Source organism: Felis catus, chromosome C2 (genome assembly GCF_018350175.1).
Source record: "Felis catus isolate Fca126 chromosome C2, F.catus_Fca126_mat1.0, whole genome shotgun sequence".
Classification (NCBI taxonomy): Eukaryota; Metazoa; Chordata; class Mammalia; order Carnivora; family Felidae; genus Felis; species Felis catus.
In genome coordinates, this window is record NC_058376.1 from 118,322,588 (window position 1) to 118,340,954 (window position 18,367).

The 18,367-nt window shown below is 33.6% G+C and overlaps 2 long non-coding RNA genes across 2 annotated transcripts in view; one reads left to right on the plus strand and one right to left on the minus strand.

Annotated features, from left to right (window-relative positions):
• LOC123380106 overlaps positions 1–18,367 on the minus strand; it is a 278,930-nt gene that overhangs the window by 41,946 nt on the left and 218,617 nt on the right. The gene's annotated exons all lie outside the window — the stretch shown is intronic.
• The window catches only part of LOC123380107, a 30,676-nt gene continuing 29,534 nt past the window's right edge, over positions 17,226–18,367 (plus strand). The window contains exon 1 of the long non-coding RNA XR_006585433.1: positions 17,226–17,560. This is a non-coding gene — a long non-coding RNA (uncharacterized LOC123380107). The remainder of the gene's footprint in view (positions 17,561–18,367) is intronic.

Sequence of the window (18,367 nt, forward strand, 5' to 3'; positions counted from 1 at the left end):
ATTAGTAAGATACACAACGGTATCGATAAAAAAAAAATGTCATATTACAACTGTTCCTGGCTTACAAAGAGTCAAGCACCCTCTTACTATGTAGGCTTAGAATTATCCCTGGAAGAGCTGTTAGAGCTTGTGTTTGGTGATTGTAAAGGATGTCCTGGAAAATTCTATCTGGTATTAATGATATGGTGCATTTTGTTGGTTCAGCGTGATAATTTAATATTAGAAGAGATTTAAGACAGAGGAGGTTCAAAGTCTTATTAAGCAAAGGCCTAGTTGCCCTTTCAAGTGAGGATAACATTGCTGGCAAATCGTCTTAGGCTGAAAGTACTCTGCACATTTTTGTAGTTTCTTTTGTAGTATATATCACATATGTAAGAGTATTTTGAAAATAGAATATACCTTGTATAATTATTATACAAATTCAGAAATAGATTTTTCTATATACGATGAAATATGTTATATTCTGTTGTATCCTCATTTCATTTATTCATAAATGCACAAGCATACTCACAAATAGACCATCTATTTGAGGACTGAAATAACTAATTAATGCATATATATTCCATACCCAGGTTTTGAAAAATCACTTGTAATATTTTAATCGTGAAATCTATTACCTTTGGGTCAAACTACACTCATTATCTTGTTATGTTTGAATCAAATGTCCGTATTGGCCTTCTTTTCCCAGTATCTGTAAAAAGTTCCCAAACTCTATTTCATTGTTGTTCTAATAAATTATTTTTCTGCTTGTATATCAATTCAGTAAGAAACAATGGCATTGCTATTAGTTACCCTTAAAATATACCGACATCAGTGAAAAATCTAAATGATTCAAATCAAATGAATTTATTTGAAAATTAGATTTTCAATTGTTTGAGTGGAATTGTATATTTAATGGCTAGATTTAGGAAAGATTATTATGAATTCCTGTGTACAGGGAGAATTCACTACTTTTCTTTTACTGTCACTTTACTCACAACACTTTTGATACCAAATGTGTGGATCCCCTCCCCTCACCATCCACACACACACACACACACAATCAAGCAATTCTCTATGACACAAGCTGGTGTTCAACACATCAATTCAATTCTGATACAAACTGGAGTGGGTGGAGATGCCACAGATTAAGGTCTCACAAGACTGTCTCTCTAATTCCACCTCAGTTACCACTTGTGAATCCAAGTTCCCATGGCCCCATCCTCAGATTCCATCATTTGATAGAACATCTCACAGAACTCGGGAAAGTATTTACTTATATTTAAAGGTTTACTGTATAATAATGGATATAAATGAATAGCCAGATTAAGAAATAGATGCATAGGGTAAGGTCTGGAAAGGACCCCAGAGTAGGGCCTTATATTGCTATGGAGATGGGGTACCACCCTCCTGTCCCATAAATGTGTTTGCCAACCTAGAAACACACCAAACCCCATACTTTTGGGATTTTTATGGAGACTTCATCATGTAGGCATTATTAATCATTAACTCAATCTCAGCTCCCCTCCTTTCTCAGAGAACGGGAGTGGGTCTGGCAGTTCCAAGTTTCAAATCATGACTTGGACTTCATGGTGATCAGCCCCCATCCTGAAACTATCCATGAACCCACTAAGAGTCATCTCATTAAAACAAAAGACACTACTCACACCCAGGAAATTCTAAGATATGTAGGAGCTCTGTACTCAAAACCAGAGGCAGAGATGATGATTGATAGATGATATATAAAATTTCACAATTCCCCCACCCTTTAAATGTTGCCTGACTGGCAGCTCCTGGTTAAACACCAACACATCTATAAAGATACAATTCCTGTTAAGGTAACTAGGATATGGAAGAAATTTCGAACTGGATTTCCAATAACAACAACAAAAATGGAGGCATACCCATGCTTGGTATAATGAAACAGAACAGACTCATCTAGTCAAAGAATATAAAAAGATAATATGTCTGTCACCCATTCTCAGTCTTCATTTCAGAGTCTGTCATTCTCTACGTCCAGAAAAACTCAAAAGTATTCATAAAACATTGTACCCACTATACTCACGCTCACTAAGCTGATTTTCAAATATTTAACTTTCTAACATTAAGAAAAGTAGAAACAGAGACGTAGAAACCGGTAGTGAGATGCTGTAACCTAAAAGGTATTGTTTTTATAAATCATTAACTATTATTTAAGAATTACATTATGATTATGGCTGCACAGGTGCATGTTTTCACACACACTCACACTTGGGTACCAGTGGGAAAATACACTATTGAATCAGCAAAAAAGGTAACACTTTAAAGGTTAAAAGGTGGCACAAGAGAAGAAAATATTCTATGACAAGAAATAAAGATTTAGAAAACCATACATACCTTTTTTGCCTATTGTCACTTAGCAAAGTAGCCCAAAATTTGGCTTAAGACAAAAAGTGTTATGATTTTTAGGTTGACTGGGAGCATTTATCTATTTTTCTGTTTCACACAGTGTTGTCTGTGACTATATTCAACTGGAGGCTTCAGTGGGGCTAAAACATTCAAGATGGCAGAATGACATGGCTAAAAGTTGTTGGCTGTAGGCTTGGGGCTTAGCTTGGGCTAGACAGCATGCCTTTCCTCCTCTCAAATGACCTCTTCTTCAACTTATTTGGGTTCTTCATAGAATGGTGGTTCTAGATGGAAACATTCTAAGTTATAAAGGCAGTAGATGCAGATCTCTTAAAACTCTGCCTCAGAAATCACACAGCATCTCTTCCACTGTTTTCTATTAGTAAAAACTAGTCACAAGACCAACTAGATCCAAGGAGAAGTGAAATAGTCTGAATTTCTCAATGGAAGAAATGGCAAAGAATTTGTGACCATTTTTTTTTTTATCTACCACAGGTATCTTTAGTAGGATAGAAAAAGATACTCTCTATAAAATGCATGTAAAAGGTGATAAGAAGGAAAAATAATTAAGTCAAGCAATAATAAAAAGAAAAAAAAAATAAGGGAGTTCTGGTCCACGATGGTAGCATAGGAAGACCTGGAACTCACCTCCTCCACAGAACCCTTAATTACACCTATTAATACTTAACAGTTCCTCCTGAAGAAAGACTGAGGAGTGACTGAACAGCTACTGAACAACCAAAGACAGAATGGCAAGAGAGATGAACACATGATAACAAACAAAACCCCCATCAGCACTGTGAACAGCAGTGCGGTGAGAGCCCTGGAAGAGGGAGAACAGATTCTTCCTGTCCATAGAGGGAAAAAAAGCCATGGTTTAAAAAAGCAATTAGCATATGACAAAGATCATACTAGGACTCTGCCAAGGGGCAAAGAAGCTGCTGGAACACTGTTCAGGTCAGAGGGACTGGAGAAATACATGTTTTATGTGCCCTTTCCATCTTTTTTTAATTTTATTTTTTATTTTTTATTTTTAAATTTTTTTTTCAACGTTTATTTATGTTTGGGACAGAGAGAGACAGAGCATGAACGGGGGAGGGGCAGAGAGAGAGAGAGACACAGAATCGGAAACAGGCTCCAGGCTCCGAGCCATCAGCCCAGAGCCCGACGCGGGGCTTGAACTCACGGACTGCGAGATCGTGACCTGGCTGAAGTCGGACACTTAACCGACTGCGCCACCCAGGCGCCCCTGCCCTTTCCATCTTAAAAGCCTAATCCAGAGCAGGGTCCAGACACTACAATGGGCAGCTCTTGTCACTGTGAGCATGCAACCTCAGCAAGCACAAGGTCCACAAGCCCAGACCAACGCCGGTCAGACTGGGATAAAGAAAAAAAGCTGGAGCTTAGAAGGACCAAGAAGTGGTGGCAACATTCTTTTTCCCTGTTCCTTAAATCCAAGGCTGGAGAAAGGCATGGATGCCATAACAGGCAGGTCCAAACACCATAAGTGGAAGGCCTGGTCCTCACAAGGAATTTCTATGCTCAGCTAGACCAGAATCCCCAAGCCCACATCAACCTTGGTCACACTGGGACAGAGAAAAGGAAAACAACATGGTTTAAAAAAGGACCAAAGAGCTGTGGGGACACACTCTTCCCCCTTACCTTTAAAGCCCAGACCACAAAAGGTTCCAGATCACAGTAAGCTTACAACTTCAGTGAGCCCTAGGTTGGCAAGCCCACATCAGACTTGTGGTGCTGGGGCACAGAAAATAAGCCATGGAGTATTTCTTGTTTCACTTTTTTGTTCTTTTTTTAATTAAAAAATATTTATATCCATTTATTTTTCTATTTTTTAATATTTATTTATTTTTGAGAGCAGCAAGCCTGCTGATGGGGGCTCAAACTCATGAACTGTGAGATCATGACCTGAGCTGAACTCAGATGCTCAACCACCCAGGTGCCCCAGTGCATTTATTTTAAATAAATATTTATTTGAAATAAATATTTGTAAAACTTGTCCTGTTATCTTTTAACTTTTGTTGTTTTTTTGTTTTGGTTTTCTTTTTACTTATTTTTTCCTTACTTTTTCTTTTATTATTTTAATTTTATTTTATTTTTTGCTTCACATAAAAATCTGTGGTTTAAGAGTAAATACAGCCACAGCTCCAGTACCCATCAAAAGTCACCAAGCAAACACAGTCTCCATGGAGGACTCAATGAACAAGACCACTTTTTCAAATTTAGAAGTAGCCATTCTGGCTAATCAAAAGAAACACACACAGAAAGTCAGCAAAATGGGGAGACAGGATTATTCCCCAAAGAAAGAGCAAGAAAAATCCTCAGAAAAAGAACTAAATGAAACAGAGATAAGCAATATGTCCGACAAAGAATTTCAAGCAGTGATTGTAAAGATATTTACTGGGCTGGAGAAAAGAGTTAAGGATCTCAGTGAGACTTTGAAAAAAGAGATAGAACATATTAAAAAGAACCAATCAGAGTTGAAGAATACAATGACTGAAATACAAAACAAACTACAGGCAATCAAAGGATCAGAGGATGCAGAAGAATATCTGTGGCCTGGAAGACAGGGTAATGGAAAGCCCTCAAGCTGAACAGAAAAAAGAGAGAATATTTTTTTAATGAGGGTAAGAGATCTCTTGGGCAACATAAAGTGAACAAACATTCACATTATAGGGTCCCAGAAGGAGAAGAAAAGAGAGAAAGGTGTAGAAAACTTGTTTGAAGAAATAACTGAAAACTTCCCTATTGTAGGAAAGGAAATAGACATCCAAGTCCAAAAATTACAGGCAGTTCCAAACAAGATGAACCCTAGGAGGGCCATACCATGTCATATATAAGTAAATGTCAAAGATTAAAGAGAGAGAGAGTGTTAAAATCGGCAAGAGAGAAACAAAATCTACCTACAATTTACCTGATAGGAAAAACCTATAAGGCTGTATCAGCTAAATTTTCAGCAGCAACTGTGCAGGCCAGAAAAGAGTGAGAGGACATATTCAAAGTGCTGAAAAGAAAAAAAACCTGCAACTAGGAGTTCTCTACCCAGCAAGATTATCATTCAGGTTTGAAGGTGAGATAAAAAGTTTCCCAGGTAAATGAGTTGATTACCACTAAACTAATCTTATGAGAAATGTTATGGACCTTTAAGTGGAAAAAAAAAGTCTATAATTAGACATAGTCCATATTATGAATAAGAAGATGTAAACTATGACAACATGTACATAAAATGTGGAAAAAGGAGTAAAAAGATTAAAGAAGGTGAAAAACAAAGTTTTTTTTTTAAGAATCTGTTTGAACCAAAATGACCATCTACTAGACTGCTGTCTACAAGACTGCTGTTTACATAGAATGTTATAAATGAACCTCATGTAACCACAAACCCAAAGCCCCTATTACATACATAAGGTAAAGAGAAAGAAAAGCAAACACTATAGAAGCTTATAGAAACTTATAGAAGCTTATCAACAAAAATAGAGTAAGAGAAGAATAAAGGAGCAAAGAAATATTATAAAAAAACAACCAGAAAACAAAGTTTTTAAATGGCAGTAAGTACATATCTACCAAAAATTACTTTGAATGTAATGGACTAAATCCTCCAATGAAAAGACACACTATGGTGGAATGGATTACAAAATAAGACCCATCTATATGTTACCTACAAGAGACTCAACTCATACCAAAGACATATACAGACTGAAAGGGAAAGGATCGATAAATATATCCGTGAAAATAGAAGTGAAAAAAAAAAAAAAACCTGGGGTAGCAATACTTAGACAAAATAGACTTTAAAACTAAGGCTGTAACAAGAGACAAAGAAAGTCATTACAAAATGATAAAGGGATCAATCCAAACAGAAGATATAACCATTGTAAATATCTATGTACCTTACACTGAAACACCTAAATACATAAAGCAAATGTTATTAGACACAAAGAGAAATTAATGGTAATACAATAATAGCAGACTTTCATGTCTTACATCAAGGGATAGATCATACAGACAGATAATCAGGAAACAATGTTTTTGAAAAGCACATTGGATTTGATGGACATAAAAAAATATATAAAGAACATTCCATTCAAAAACTAAAACCAGAATACACATTCTTTTTGAGTACACATGGAACATTCTCCAGTATAGATCACATATTAGGCCATAAAACAGGATTCATAAATTTAAGATGGAAATCATACCATGCATTTTTTTTTCTGATCGCAACAGTATTAAACTAGAAATAAATCACACAAAAAAAGTATAAACACAAACATGTGAAGATTAAACAACATGATACTGAACAAACCATGGGTCAACAAAGCAATCAAGAAATACATTTTAAAAATACATGAAGACAAAATGAAAATATAATGGCCTAAAATCTTCGAGACAGAGCAAAAGCAGTTCTAAGAGGGAAGTGTATAGGGATACATACCTACCTCGAGAAATAAGAAAAGTTCAAATAAATAATCTAAGTTTACACCTAAAAGAACTAGAAAAAGAGCAGGCCCATGATTAGAAGACAGGAAATAATAAAAATCATAGTAGGACAAATGATATAAAGACTAAAAGAATAGAGAAAATCAATAAAAACGGAAGTTTGTTTGAAAAAATAAACAAATTTGACAAACCCTTAGCCAGATTCATCAATAAAAAATACAAAGGACCCATACAAATAAAATCAGAAATGAGAGAGGAGAAACAACTGACACCACAGAAATACAAAGGTTTGTAAGAGGATATTATGAAAAATTATATGCCAACAAACTGGACAATCTAGAAAAAAAGGATAAAGTTTTAGAAACATACAATCATCCAACACTGAGCTAAGAAGAAATAGAAAATATGAACAGACCAATTTACAATCAATGAAATTGAATTGGTAATCAAAAAACTACCAAAAAAATAAAAGTCCAGGACTAAATGGATTAAAAAGTGAATACTTTCAGTCATTTAAATAGTTAATACCTACTCTACTCAAACTATTGCAAAAAAAAAAATAGAAGAGGATGGAAAGCTTCCAAATTCATTCTGAGGCCAGCATTATCTTATTTAATGTTAAAACCAGACAAAGCCCCCAAACAGCAGCAGCAACAACAGAAAGAAAACTATAGACCAATATCTACGATGAACACTGATGCAAAAATTCTCCACAAAATATTAGCAAACTTGACACAATAATACATTAAGATCATTCAGCACCATCAGGATAGATTTATTCCAGAATAGGTCAGTATTCACAAATCAATCAACATCATATACATCAACAAAATGAGTAAAAGAATCATACAATCATCTCAATAGATGCAGAAAAAACATTTAACAAAATACAACATCCATTCATAATAAAAACCTCCAACAAAGAAGGTTTAGAGGAAACATACTTCAACATTATAAATGCCATACATGAAAAACCCATTAACATCACACTCCAAGGTGGAATACTAAGAGCTTTCCCTCTAAGGTCAGGAACAAGACAAGGATGTCCACTCTCACCAATCTTATTCAATATAGTACTGGGAGTCTTAGCAACAGGAATCATACAAGAAAAAGAAATAAAAGGAATCCATATTGGTAAAGAATAATTTAAACAGTAACTATTTGAAGAAGACATGATACTATATACAAAATATCCTAAAGACTTCATACACAAAAAAAAAACCAAAAAAAAAAAAAAACTACTAAAAATAGTAAACAAATTGAGTAATGTGGCAGGATACAAAATTACTACCCAGAAACTGGTAGTGTTTCCACACACTATAGCAGAACGAGAAATTTTAAAAACAACACCATTTATGATGGCACCAAAATGAATAAAATACCTAGGAATAAACTTAGCCAAAGAGTTGTGAGACTGGTAGTTCAAAAACTATAAAACGCTGATGAAAGAATTTGAAGATGACAAAAACAAATGGAAAGATACTCCATGCTCATGGATTGGGAAACAAATATTGTTTAAATATCCATACAACTCAAAGCAATCCACAGATTCAAAGAATTTCCTATCAAAATAGCAATAGCATTTTTCAGAAAGCTAAAATAAATAATACTCAATTTCATATGGAACCACACAAGACTCTGAATAGCCAAAGCAACCTTGAGAAAAAAAGGGCAAAGCTGGAGATATCACAATACTAGACTTCAAGATATACTACAAAGCAGTAGAAATCAAAACAGTGTGGTACTGACACAAAAATAGACACCTAGATCAATAGAACTGAGACTACAGAAGTAAACTTACAATTATATGGTCAATTAATCTATGACAAAGGAGGCAAGAGTATACAATGAGGAAAAGACAGTCTCTTTAACAAATAGGGTTGGGAAAACCTGTCAGTTACATGCAAAAGAATGAAACTCGACCAGTTTCTAACACCATACACAAAAACAAACCCAAAATGGATTAAAGACCCAAATGGGAGACCTGAAACCATAAAAGTACTAGGACTTTTTTAGGGCAGTAATTTCTCTATCTGTAATTGATACTATCTGTAGCAATACTTTCTAGAAATGTCTCCTCATTCAAAGGAAAGCAAAGCAAACAGAAACTACTGGGACTGCATGAAAGTAAAAAGCTTGTGCATAGCAAAGGAAACAACCAACAAAACAAAAAGATAACCTACTGAATGGGAGAATATATCGGAAAATGCTATATCCAATAAGGAGTTAATATCCAAAATATATAAAGAAACTCTACAACTCAGCACCAACAGAACAATTGGATTAAAAAATAGGCAGAGGACCTGAATAGACATTTTTTTAAAAAAAGATATAACAGATGGCCAACAGACACGTGAAAAGAAGCTCAACATCACTAATCACCAGGTAAACACAAATCCAAACCACAATGGGATATCACCTTACCCCAGTTAGAATGGCTAAGATCAGAATGATGAGAAAGAACACTTGTAGGTAAGGATGTGGAGAAAAAGGAACTTTGTGCACTGTTGGTAGAAATGTACATTGGTCTAGCCACTGTGAAAAAGATTATGGAGTTTCCTCAACAAATTAAAAATAGATATACCATACAACATAGTAATTACACTGCTGGGTATTTACCCAAATAAAATGAAAACACTAATTTGAAAAAAATACATATGTATGTTTACTGCAGCACTACTTAAGCAGCAAAGATGTGAAAGCATATCCATCAATATACAAATGGATAAGAAGTGGTACACACACACACACACACACACACACACACACAATGGACTATGACTTAGCCATAAGAAAAGATGAGATTCTGCCATGTAAGACAACATGGATGGACCTAGAGGGTATTACGCTATGTGATATAAATCAGAATGAAAAAGACAAATATCAGATTATTCCATTCGTAAGTAGAATCTTAAAAAAAGGAATAAACTAAAAAAAAAAATCAGAATCAGACCTACAAATACAGAGAATAAACTGATGGTTGCCAGAGGGGAAAGGAAGAGAATTGAGCAAAATGAGGTAAGACATAATGGGTAAATTTGTCAAATCACTAAGTTGTACACCTGAAACTAATGTAGCACTGTGTGTCAACTATACTAAAAAAACAATGGCAACAAAAGAATGGGTTTCTTTAAGTTTCATAAGTTTGTGTCCATTTCATATTTTAAAATTACCTGTGTATAGTATCTTTTTCAGGTATTTACATGTTTTTAGATATTAATGAAATCTAAAATGTTTATCTTCCTGGATTACTTGATTTACTTGTGGTTTTCAGACAACTTCTTAGTTGTGGTTCTGTGTTGTACTGATTGTAAGGTCAATGAAGCTGAATCAATTATGATGGAAGCAAAATTTAACTACTGTACATGACTTCACTAAATTTCAAGTTTATAGGAAACTAACATGGTAAACACACACAAAAATAATTCTTTTCAGATCATAGTTTTTTCATTTTCAGATTCCAAAAGATCTAGCCATGGCCCATATTTATTTGAGTAAACACAAAAGTATCCAGTCCTTCCCTGAAATGAACATGATTTCAAATTTCTTCCAGAACTTTCAGCACAACATTAGAGATCTCTTTGTATATAATTTATAATGGATTTCATCATGTTTTATTTTACTTATTTCTTAAATTCATGTGTCTCTCTTCCTGGACTGTGAGTTTTCATTATTCTATGAAATGAATGTGAGGGTTAGAATAATCCTTGCCCTAGGGTTTGCTGAAAGGTCCATGAACAGGTCTAAGCATTAAGTAGAAGACAACTTAAAGTTATTTTCTATCTCTGAGTTTATGTATCTTATTTAGAATAAATATTGACCATTTCAGACTATCTTTTATAGTTATTATATGATAACAGAATAAACAGTCACAGAAAAGAAAATTCTGCATGACTATCTAATTTCAGGAATGACTTTTATGATAGCATGAGCTCTATGATAGCAGAAATTATGTTTAACTCAATATAAGTATTTTCCCACAGAACATGCTCAAAATAATAAAAACTAAAAAGACAAAACTACTGTTTACAGTTCATATAAACTAAGTTAAATTTACTAATTATGTTTGACATCAGCTTTGAAAATCTGCTCACTATTTTAGTTCTATTTGTGTGCATTTATTTATTCAACTGTTCACTTAGCGCTCTCCCAAAACTCTGCTGGACGTTGGATCTAAGAAGAGAAATAAAACATTGTTCTTGATATCAAAAAACTATTGTCAAGAAACCCACTAACCAATATGACTACTATATAAAAGTATTTTATATATTTTGTTAGGTGACATAGAGGAATTATCCCATAGCTTTAAAATAATAGTAGTGGTAACACAAATAATGGTTAATGAGCTCTGCTTTTTCCTCTCATTGTATTAAGTACTTTATTCAGATTAGAAGAGTTTTATGAGGTAGATTCTATTATTATCCCCATTTTTAAGATCAAGACATAAGTATTAGAGGGGTAAAGTAACTAACCAGGAGAACTGCCAAGAAACTAATCCTGTATATTCAAGAAGGTATTCCATAGCTCAGGCTACTTACTTACTCTGACTATATCAATCATTGGGAATATGTATATGGATTTTGAATTTATTACAAGAACATGACAGGAAGAAAAGAAAAATGAGAAAAATTGTCAATATAAACGCCTTTTAAAAAAATAGTGAAATATATTACTACCCGTTAGAATGGCCAAAATGTACAACACGGACAACATCAAATGCTGGAGAGGGTGTGAAGCAAGAGGAACTCTCATACATTGCTGGTTGGAACACAAAATGGTACAGCCATTTTGGAAGAGAGTTTGGTAGTTTCTTAGAAACTAAACATACTCATACTATGTAATCCAACAATCATGTTCCTTGGTATTTACCCAAATGAGATGAAGACTTATGTCTACACAAAAATCTACATGTAGATGTTTATAACATTTTTTTTTCATAATTGCCCAAACCTGGAAGCAACAAAGATGCCCTTCAGTAGATGAATGGATAAATACACTGTGGTACATCCAGACAATGAACATTATTCAACACTCAAATGAGCTATGAACTCATGAAAAGACATGGAGAAACTTAAAATGCACATTACTAATTATAAGAATCGAATCTGAAAAGGCCTTGTACTGTATAATTCCAACTAACATGTTGGAAATGGTAAAACTCGAAAATTAGATCAATGGTTATGATGGGTAGAAAAGGAGAGAGATGAATAGGTAGAGCCCAGATAATTTTTAGGGCAGTTGAAAATACTCTGATATTATGATGGATATTATGATGTATGATGGATACAGGTCATTACAGATTTTTTCCAAACCTATAGAATGTGCAATGCCAAGAGTGAGCTGTAATGTAAAGTGTGGACTCTGGGTGATTGTGACGTGTCAGTGTAGGTTCATTCATGGTAGAAAATGTACCATTCTGGGAGCACCTGGGTGGCTCAGTTGGTTAAGTGTCTGACTTGGGCTCAGGTCATGATCTCACAGTCTGTGAGTTTGAGCCCCATGTCGGGCTCTGTGCTGGCAGCTCAGAGCCTGGAGGCTGCTTTAGATTCTGTGTCTCCCTCACTCTCTGCCCCTCCCCTGCTCATTCTCTCTCTCTCTAAAATAAATAAACATTAAAAAAATTAAAAAAAAAAAAAGAAAATGGACCATTCTGGTGAAGGGTGTTAATAGTGGAGGAGCCTATGCATGGGTGCAGCAGGGCAAATCTCTGTACCCTTCTTCCTCTCAATTTTAGTGTAAACTAAAACTTCTCTAAAAAATAAAGTCTTAAAATATTGACATAACTTTAATAATGTAATCCATGCTAGATTAATTGCAACAATCATTTAAAGATTTAAAACTAAGTGGCAGTTAAGGATTTTTATGACCCCATATGTTTTGATCGTAAACACACACACACACACACACACACACACACACACACACACCCCACACTCTAATATTCCTAATATAATCCAAATAAGGATATTGGAAACGTTCTAAGCATGGGATAAAGAAAGTTTTTTTTCTTCCTCAACCTCCATGTAAGATTCCAAGGCAGTTAGCCTCCTCCTTGATTTGAAAAAGCAGACAGGGTTGACTGCAATCAACAGACAAATGAATGTTGAACCAAAATTAACTAATTAGGCAAAATGTGAGTGCCTAGTATAAATGTAAAATATATCATCATAATAACAATTTTAGCCATTCAGTCGAAAGAAAGGTAGCTCGGTAGCTCAGTGGTGCATTTTACTATTGTAGTATATATCTGGTAACCTTTTTTTTTTTTTTTTTTTGGTAAAAAATCTCCACTCTTATACATGGAGAGGCTACGTTAATTCATATAAATGTCAACTAAATAATTGTCCTTGTTCTCTTTTTCCAAATAATTCAGCAACATAATTTTGAGATTAGAGTTTTACATTTGAACTAGTACTTGAGATTTACTAGTTCAATTCTTCCTATTCTGTGGGGTATTGACATCCTTTAATATTTTAGAATAGTATTTTACCAAGATTGTATATTTTAGTTCATAAATTTCTTCCTAGTTTCTTGCATATCATGTTAGCAATGGAGTTCTAAAATAAGATACTGCACATTTTTCATGTTCTTAGCTTGGGGAATGTAATTTATACCCTTTTAAACTTCATATCTTAAATTCTATTGAAACTTGATTCTTATTTAACAAATAGCCCTCTCTGCTTCTTACTGCTTAATCCCTACAATAATCTTTGAAAATAAGGAAGATCAATACTAGAGGCTTGAAGACCTAGTTATGAATCTAATTCCCACATTAATTAAGATCCAGAAAAAGAAAGCAGGAACTGAGAATGAATGTTGATTACCTGGTTGACAAACATGATTGTTTAGACAAAGCCATGGCGTTTAAGATTACTAATGATTTCAAATTCTCAAAATCATATATCCGTCCCTAGTGTTTAATCATACCAATTCTACTATAGTACGTAGCAGCATTTCACATAAGGTGCTCAATAAATATATGTTAAAAAAAAAGATGTTGAAACATGGAGAGCCTTCACATAAACCATTAAGATATATTCTTGCTGAATAAATTCATGACCTTACATTATAAGTATTTTTGTAATATGAGACCTATAGCTATAGTATAATATTTTAGAAAACTAAAATTGTCCGCCTAAAGAATTATTTAATGGTATCCCTCTTTTGTTTTAAATTTTTAAATTAACAAAATTTTTTTAACATTTATTTATTATTGAGAAACAGAGAGACACAGAACCTGAGCAGGGGAGGGGTAGAGAGAGGGGAGACATAGAATCTGAAGTAGGCTCCAGGCTCTAAGCTGTCAGCACAGAGCCTGATGTGGGGCTCGGAGTCACAAACTGCGAGATCGTGACCTGAGCCGAAGTCAGTCACTTAAACCAATTGAGCCACCCAGGCACCCCTAAACTTTTAACGTTATAGGTTAATTATACCAAATGAAATATATAAAATATATTATTAATGTGTTCACCAGAGATAATTACTGATAATTTTGAATCAATTATGAATGTTTTAATATTCTATTGCTGTTTACATTTATATAAAATATCTATAATATTCACCTGTATTAATTTATAGTCTATATCAATGATCAGTTCATCAATGTGACCAATCTATTTCGCTCTTATCTTTATGCTTATTTGCCTAATGCTGATGTTGACTGGAACGCCAATCAAACAAACAGATAATGATAGGGGGTTCAAGTGGGAATAAGGAGTTTTGTTTTACAAAATACGCATCAAAATGGCTTTATTTTAAATGGAAAATACACATAGAATCCCATAAGTAAATTGGACTTATCATTAAATGCACCATTAAAATATAAGCATGAATGTTCTATAAAGTCTCTTTTGTATTTGGATATAGTTTCACTGTAGTGTTTTATCACAAATGATTTCAGCATTGCTTAAATTTTGAGATTTTTTTAAAAATGAAAAATGATCACTTTCCTAATGAGATTTTCTTATAGAAACATAGACCATGTTAGGTTGTTTGTTTGCTATACCTTTCCTATCACTTCACTCATAACCTATCCTTTATATTTAAGATGGATTTCACTTTTAAAAATATCTGTATTAAGATATAATTTATACAACTATAAAATGTATCCATTTTAAGCACACATTTCAATGAATTTTAGTACATTTACAGAATGGTCTTACTAGCACATTAATCCAATTCTAGTACATTTTCTTCACTTTTAAAGAAAACTCATATCCACACAGACACTCCCCACGCCCATATCCAATAAAATGCATTTCTTGTAGACACCTTAACTTGGGAACTGCTGTGCTATCCATCTAAATATCTCTATGTTGTAACTGCAGTGTTCATTTTATTTATATGTAATGTAATTATTGATGTGTTTGATTTTAAACATTTTGCTATTTATTTTTTTTGAAAAGTCTTAAATCTATTCAAGTAGAAGTCCAATGCACTATCTATTGTGCTACAGAGCCTGCACTACATGTATTCAAGTCAATGAATTCCAGGAACATAATTTCAATAGCCAATTCTATCATCCTGTGCAATAATTGAAAATATAAATATTTTATGAAAATAAATTTTTCCAACCAACTAGTTTTATAAGGCTGCCATTATCCTGATATCAAAATTTGACCAAGATATTAAAATATATATACAGACCAATATTCCTCAACCATACTAATTATGCAAATGATTGTAGATTGAAGCAGAATTTGGGGAAAATTGAATCAAGCATTATATAAAACAGATAATGTACCATGGCACATGTTATTTATTTTAGAAATTTTAAGTTAATTTAACATTATAAAATCAATGTAAATAGCCATATTAATAGAAAAAAAGGAGTAAAAGCATTTGGCATTCTCAATATTAGGAAGAGTATTAAGTAAAATTCAATACCCTCTCAAATAAAATCTATCAGCACTCTAGAAACAAGAGAAAATAAAAAAAGAATCAGCCAATCTGGTTAAGTGTATTCACGAATGAAAAGTCCTCCACCTGTCATAATACTTAATGGAAAATATTGAATGCTTTCCTCTAAGATTTGATATATTCAAGCCTATCGATGCAGAGTTGTTTTATCCAATACAAAACTGAAGGTCCCAGACATTATAATAATAAGTAAAAAAAGTGAAGGCCATATAAGATTAAAAATAAAAGAGTAAACTATTAAAGACAGTAAGATTTTGTATGCAGAAAACTATTAAAAAATCCGCAAAACACCCTCCAAAATCATAAATTTAGCAAAAGTCACATGATACGTTAAAATACAAGGTACAAAATTTTATTTCAGAAGAACAAAAATAAGTACTTAGGAATACATTTAGTTGATGATGTACCAAATCTCTGTATTGAACACTACAAGCAAAAAATTACAGAAGACAGAAATAAAGAGGTATGTTATGATAGTGTCTTGATAAAAATTTATTTCTTTCAGTTTATTTGAGAGAGAGTGAGAGTGAGAGAGAGAATGACAGGGGAGGGGCAGAGAGAGGAGGGAATGAATCCCTAACAGGCTCCATGCTGTCAGCACGGAGCCTGATGTAGGGCTTGAACTCATGAACTATGAGATCATGACCTGAACCGAAACCAAGAATCAGATGCTTAACTGACTGACCCACGCAGATGCACAAACAAACTAAACAAAAGAAAACAAAAAACAGTGTTTTAAAGATTTAATTCTACCCAAATTAGTTTTAGATCCAATAGAGCTCCAATGAAAATTCTAATAGGTTTTTTAGAATTTAAAATTCTATAGAAATGCAAAGTATCTCTTATAACCAAACAATCCTGGCAACGTACAAAATCGGAATACTTAAAATACCTGTCTACCAGAATTACACTAAGGTTACAATAATCAAGGCATTGTGATATTTAATTTTATTATAGGTCAACTAATAATTTGGCAATGTGGGAAACAGTATCTCTTTTCAATAAATGGTGTTGGGAAAATTGTATATCACAACAGAGAAAATGAATTCCAAAATTTAACTCCATACACAAAAATTAATAGATTTATTACAGACCTATCTTAAACACTAGCATTATTACCTATCTTGAAGCAAAATTAAGAGAATATCATCATGAACCTAGAGCACACACAATTCACTGGATAGGACGTTCAAAGCACAAACCATTACACTAGTGACCACAGGGGATCTCATAAACACATTGTGATATATCAAATCATGGAATACTATCCATTAATAAAAGAGAGTCAACTACGAAGCACATGATAATATGATGAACCCCACAGAAACTAATCTGAATGAAAGAATGTGGACACAATGAGTATATATTGTATGATTAAATTTGTATAAAGTCAAAGAACAGACAAACTAATCTTTATAGAATTCCTAAAGTGGTTGCCTCTGCAAGGGGGCGGGGGGCGGATTGAGTATGAAAACGTGAAAGGGGATTTTATGGGTGAGAAAAAATATATATATTGAGATGGTGAATACATTGATCTATACAACTGTCAAACTATGGAACTGTACGCTTGGTAAATTTTATTATACGTACTGTAATTAAAAATAATTAGTCTGTTTTAAAACAAAAATCTGACAATTGACACTTTCCTTCTAAATTCCATTGTGGACCCTCTGCTTTCAGGTACCCAAACCATTTGCTTCAAGGTAATCTCACAGAGGAAAAAAACAAAACAAAACAAAACAAGCACCACCACCACCATCAACAAAAAACAACTCATTGGATAACACACGTTTGTCAGAATATTCTGCATCATACTGAAAATGTAAGAAATTGGGGAATAAAACTATATCTTCACAAAAATGCAAGCAGAATTTTAGCCAAATTATAAATATGAAGGAAAAAAAATGTATATGTGAAACGAGTTGTTATTTCATCCCTATGTCATATACTTGATAATCATCTGTATGTTAGATAAACATATTGGAGTCTTCTACTTGCATTTCAAGTGGCTTTGCTTTGAATGCCATGGTAATACAATTTGATTCACAAAGTTCTATGACCCTTATATATTCATTGTGAAGAGGAATTGTTTATGCTACAACATGATCCTTCCGGTCCTGCTATGTGGCTTCTCAGGTACTCGAGACTAGGAAGTCAAATAATGTCAGCTATCCTGCCAACTAAGACACTTGGCCCTTTTTGACTAATTAGGTGTTTGACAAATATTGATTTAATACTAATAAGCCTTAAAACATTGGCTCTAATTTCTCCCCCTGGGGTATTTCAACTAAAGAGGTGACTTTTAAAGTCCTTCACTTAATTTGGATTAGGCAATTTGGAAGGCTCAGGAACTTGAGAAGTTTGGACTCTTTAAAGCTGTCAATAAGGTATAATATTCAGCTCTAGGAGTGTCTGCCCTTCCAGGTTATAGCAAGTTGATGTGCATATAATTATGTGATGTTGAGGGAAACAAGAATGGTCTCACTTGTCCCAGTGGTACATGCTGCTTAAAATAATTTACACTGGTGGGTAAAGGAATGAGAAGAGCAAAAAAAAAAAAAAATTGTGTGTGTGTATCTATATGTGTGTATATATATGTATATATCTATATGTGTATATCTATATATAT